Consider the following 6,194-nt stretch of genomic DNA (forward strand, 5'->3'; position numbering starts at 1 on the left):
GGGCTCTCTCCATAATTTGACTATTGTGGATAATGCTGCCATAAACATTAGGGTGCATGTCTCCCTTTCAATCAGTATTTGTGTATCCTTTGGGTAAATACCCAGTCCAGCAATTGCTGGGTCATAGAGTAGCTCTATTTTTAACTTTTGAGGAACCTCCATACTGTTTCCAGAGTGGCTGCACCAGCGTTTGCATGAGGAGGTCATGTAATGTGTGTGTTGGATGGCACGCAACGGAGGGAATAAATGTACATTTGTCATCTGGGGTGATGGGGCCAGTGCTTCTCCACAATGCCTTTTTGCTTGTCCTGAAGCTTACACACCCCTCCAAGACCCAGCTTGTTAATGGCAACAACACAGTGCCAAGCTCCTGTAAACATCTTCAGCAAAACTTGTTGGAAAAGATGGGCTCCTTAGAGAATGCGGCCCAGGGGCAATCTGCATTTTCATTAAATAAGAATACTTGCTCTTATTTTTGAGTGGCCTACCTTAGGCCAACCACAACCCTAGGCACATAACATGGGACATATTTCAGCTGCACAAACAGCTGAAAATACAAATCAAGTCTGTCTGACTTCAAATTTCTGCTCTTTCTCCTTTACGAATGACTGTATCTATATCAAGGATACACTTCTGGACCTGATACAAGAAAGAAAAGATATTTTGTGGAACGCTCACAAACCCTCGGACTACCAATAATCCTCAGAAGACATTTTGGGGGGAAGTAACTCAGAATTTATACTTTTGTCTTAATATTCTGTAGATAAAGCAAGAATTTAGGCTCATGTTGGGCACATCCGCTATGGCGACCGAAGGCCTCAGGGGGTTGGTACCAAGCCTGTCTGTGCTCAGGCTTCTGTGAGCAGCTCGTGAGGAAGTTCCAGGAGCGCAGACATAAAGTGAACCAGTGGAGAATTATGGAACATTATCTGGTTGTTTTCTCTCTATAGAGTGTTATGAAAATTTCATCCCCAGGTCTAAGGAAACAGAATATAGATTTCTAGAAAACACGGATGAGATGAAGCCAAGGTATTATTTATACAAACACAAACTCACAGCAACTCTTCCTGAATGTAGCTGTATTAGGTTTCTTACAGATAATGGAGTTTGAGACACAGATGTTTTTTTCTTCCATTATAAGAAAGCATTTCAGGGAGCTCGCTTTCTACATTGCATGTCTTATATACTTGCAACTTAACTTATACTTAACCTGATCGGGGAGTGGTGAGAGGCATGTGAATTGCCAAATGAAATCTTGTAGTCTGAAGAAGGAGTGAGAGAGAACATGAATCCACCACCTTTGTTTCTGAGCATGCTGAGAAGACACATCCTCGGATATTTCCAAAGCCCCAGATTGTCCATGGTTGCTTGATCAGTGAATTGTCAAAGCAAACTTCCATCTACCAGTCCTCCAATTTTAGATCCAATAAAATTATTTCAAAAGAATAGAGTCGTCTGGTGAACTGATCTGAGAAAAATCTACTACCGATATTTGGAAAAAATACCAGGGCTAAAAGGGCAAACACTGACGAAGAATCAAAAATTAGATAAGACGAACATTAATGGTAACCTTGAGTGTCAAGAGTAAAGTCGCATGTTGGTACTCTAAAATATAGGCAGTTTGAATTCAGTGCAAAAGAACCAGTTAAGTAACATCTCACTACAACACTCAGATCCTTCAACACTGAGTTTCCAGCTCATTTTCTACTACCGCTTCTCCTCTATAGTCTGCATTCCAACCGGACTCTTAATGCCATAGGATGGCTTCATGTCTTCTTGGCATGGTGGGTGCTTAAACTGCCCTCTGTTGCCATTGTCCACTTTTACCACCTCCTTGACTTGTGATTCCTGCTGTTTGTGCATCTACCCCAATCCAGTGAGGTCCGGCCAAACACCAAGAGTCCCGTAATGAACTCCCCAGCATGCTCCTCTAAGGCTCCTCTCCCTGTTTCAGTATAAAAAGGCTGTGCCTGTGCCCCTCTTGCTTTGAACTCAGAGCTCACGTTCTGCCAAAGAAATCTTCACAAAAATCCTCCCTCCATCTACCCTGTGTGGTGCCATATACCTAGTTCTTAGTTAACCTATTTTGAAATTTTGGCATTGTCCTCTGGCAACTCCCACTGAAATTGTACATCTATTTCGTCTTAGTGCCTCCTTCAAAACTTTAAATTTCACATCCTGTTATTCAGTGTTTTCTAGTTCACGAGCGTGCAGTTAGGTGATATTCTAAATACCTTAACTCTGAGCATTGTTACAATCATCTTGTTTTGACTTGGATATAGCTGCAACTGGAATTCTTCACCTTTACACTTTGTGGGGTTTTTTTGCTCTTCAGAATTTATGAATTTTAGTGTTTGTTTTATTTATGATATTGGGATATAATGCTCAAATCCTTGGAGTCAAGATGTTGCGAACAGGCAAATCCACCTGGAAAATTTTCTAGTACCTTTTGGGTGGGTCTTATGTGTAAGATATAAAACATTCTCAAGAAATAAATAAGATTACTCATTGAGCCCTATAAAGAAAACCATCGTTTTCTCTTTTAAAAAGGCCACCATGATTTACCATGAAATGTGATCATAATAATAATAGTAGCAGACTAAACCAATAGAGAACAAAAAATACACAGCCATGGGAAGGTTTACCTCATTAATCCTTTTTAAAATGTTTACTCTGTGAAATGTTTTGAGATACCGTGTTGTCTACACACACGATTCTAGCGTATGTTCTGAAGACTATTATGATTCTGAAGGCTGAACCAGCTTCTGTAATAACTACAAATATCCGGGGAATGCACAGCTAAAAAAAAAGAGCTACCTTGTACCCCCAAGAGGTCAAGTCCTCGTGGCCTGTGAGGATGATAAATAGACTGGAGATATTAGGATTGAAGAAGAGCTGTCCTATGTAATCACACCAAAAAGGCATGTCCGATGTGGTGCAAAACAGCGCCTCTCATTTTCTGAGAGACTACGTAATTTCTGTATTTGGTTTGTTTGCTTATTGTCAGTTTCTCCCACTAAAATGAGTTCCATGAATGTACGGCGATTCTGTTTTGTTTTCTGTTGTATGTTCAATGCCTGGCACCTAGTTCACGAAAGGTTGATCTAGTCAATGAGCGAAGAAGAAAGGGTGGAAGGCAGATTTTTGACTCAACACACAGACTTTTGTAATGACGTGTACTATGTGCAGGCTGGGCCAGTAAGTGGTGCCTTCTCTAGAACTACAGCTGGATCCAGATGGCCTTTGGGCTGGAACATTTTGGGGGATGACACAGTGGGGGGTGTTTGGCCACTAAGTTCATTTCTACCCTTGGGGTTCAGAAGATGGGCCTTTTGCCAAAGACTTGACAATGGAGAGAACCCAAGATGATGACATTTTATTGTGAATGATGATAGCTACTTGAACTTGGGGTATGAAAGATTAGGAGTCAGAGATGGCATTGCTACTCCCAGCTTCAGTATTTTGGTGCCACTGAAAGGAAAAACTGAAGTTCAGTAGAAATGCTGGTTTGTGGGCAAACTTTAAGCAATGGTCATAAATTCTGAGTTTAATGTGTTAGTGGATCACACAGGAGACATCCAGAAGGTGATTATGTTCAGGCAGAGACGGAGCTCAGGAGAGGCTGAGGTATGTCATCCCTATTTATTAGAAAAATCCACAGCCCTCTCTCCAGGAAGGTATCTGAAAATGTTGCTTAGAAGATGCCACAGGGGATGCCTGGGTGGCTGAGTGGGTTAAGCATCTGCCTTCGGCTCAGGTCATGATTCCAGGGTCCTGGAATCAAGTTCCACATCAGGCTACCTGCTCAGGGAGGAGCTTACTTCTCCCTCTACCTGCCTCTCTCTCTCTGACAAATAAATAAATAAAATCTTAAAAAAAAAAAAAGATGCCATAGATGAGTAGATCATTTAGTTATACAATTTCATATAATTATGTAGAATATAGATATTATCATTTCTTTTCACAGATGAGAAAATGACTCAGATGAGATGAGAGTGACTTTATTGCTTCTCAGGGCTATAGGTCTAACTTGAATCCCTGTCTTTGAGCATGAAGCTATTTCTCCAGTGTTTTGCTTCAGGGAATTGAGAGTCACCAAAATGAGACTCCTTACGATAGGATGGACTAGCAGTTTGCTCACTGGCAGTGAGACTGTCCACTGCTTGTCCTTGACTCAGCCCACACCCCCTCCCCAATTCCAGTTCCAGTGCCTACCACCTGCTACCAAGAAGCCTCACCATAAAACTGTTAACGATGATTGCCTCTGCTAAACTTTCTTGGCTGGGCTGGTGCCACGTGCTCCCCAGCACAAGGCTATCACAGCACTGGGCTCTTCTTCCCCACCTCTAGTGATGATGTTCAGTGTGAGAGCAGCTAACAGGTAGTCAAGTGCAATGGCTTGGGATCTGGGAGAAAATGAGCTCAACAGGGAACCATGAATAAGTTGTTAGAGCTAAGTGGAAATGAGAAGCCGAGGGAATTTGGAGAGGCAGCTGAAGAAGGCGTTGGGGAGCACCGAGGCGACATGGGGTGAATTCAGTGAGAATACAGTTTCAGGAGAGCATTTGTCCAGTGGCAGCATTCCAGTACCTTTTTGTACCCTGGATTTACTTCAGTGGGCAAAGAAGGGAGGGGTTACCGAAATGCTGGGGGAGCCAATGAACTAGGAGTGTTTTCTGGAAAAGTAATTTCCTGTCTCATATGGCTGACAACAGCACCTGCTATACTTTCACAACGTTTTGTGTGAAAGCTAAGTTTTATTTGGCATACAGGAAAGGCTGGCCAGTAACTGCCCAGCACCCACAGGAGGCAGAGATTGGGTCAATTTTTACTTAACAGGACTGTGCCTTGCATTGGAAAGCTGAAGGAAAATAGATTCAAGGGTTGTGGCATTTTTTTTTTCACTTGGCATTTTTGGAACCATAATTCAGCACTACTGGATTAGGGCATGTTCTATCAAACTAAAAATCAAAAGCTGTCCTATGGGGAAAGTCTCAATGTTATAGCTGAAAGAGGTGACAGCCACATTACTGTCATCAAAAATAATTTATTAACTCTGTCTATGCAAAATACTCTGATAGGCACCAAATCCCGGGGGCTTCCTGTTTCAATGCATCCTCTGTTCTCTGCAGTCTTCTCGGCCCGTACTGTTCGGCTCTCCACCTGTGAATAAAATGGATACCTTGAAAACTTCATCTGTGTGGGGCCTGTAACCATTATAAGAGAACGCTGGTTCCTGCATCGGTGCCAATCTTACAGTGCTGGGGAGCTGTATCAGGAGTCCGTCATCCTCAACTTCTCATTCTCCGAGCTTGTAAATAAAAACATCTTTCTAGTTTCCACTTTAGACCAGGAAATCTGGGGAGAATTGACAAGCAAGGTTCTGCACCATCAGCATAAACCACGCTGATGCTGGCTCTCTAACTCTTTCTTCCTCGCCCAGTTCCCGGACTCCCGGGCAGGTCCCACACTGGTACACCGGCGCCTCTCTACCCAAGGTAAGAAACTAGCGACACTATTTCGGATACCAACCCAAATCCTTCTAAATTTTACCTCTCACCATCAGTTGTCATGTGACAGGTGTACCTGTGCTTTCATCTACATTTAAAGGCAATACTTTGTATTTTGAGGTAAGGAATCCTCAATCAGCTTGGAGATATCTGCCAGGTGTGATTGCACAAAGGTCGTCTGCCTCACTGGCATATCTCTGAGGAACTCGGAGGAAAGGTGGCTCTCCATCCAGCAGCACCCGCCATCAGGCTGGGGAGAGCACAGACACCCTCCCACGCGCACAGGCCCAGCTCCCTCGCCCCGCAGCGTCAGTCTGACCCCGGCGGATCCGTTCGGGAGATGGGCTCACGATCGGCCGGGAGCTGCTTTTGCCACACACTTCCAAGTGGGGGTTTGCTTGGATCATTTATTTCCCTTGTGCACATTAAGAAACCACCATTAGGTGTTGGTGGGAGGCGCCACTCAGCCTGAAGCCCAGCCCGTCCGCGGCGGCTCCGCGCACACCGCACCCGCCCGGCTGCCAGAGCTCGCCAGGAGCCACCTCCGGCCCGAGGTCCGCGTCGCCTGGGATCTCCGACGCGGACTCCCGCTTCACCTCCCCAAGCGCGACCCGGCAGCGGCTCCGGGGACTGATTTCGATTCCTCTGGGCTTGTGGGGTTTCCTCCGCGGCGGGTCCGACAGC

Source organism: Ailuropoda melanoleuca, chromosome 6 (genome assembly GCF_002007445.2).
Source record: "Ailuropoda melanoleuca isolate Jingjing chromosome 6, ASM200744v2, whole genome shotgun sequence".
Classification (NCBI taxonomy): Eukaryota; Metazoa; Chordata; class Mammalia; order Carnivora; family Ursidae; genus Ailuropoda; species Ailuropoda melanoleuca.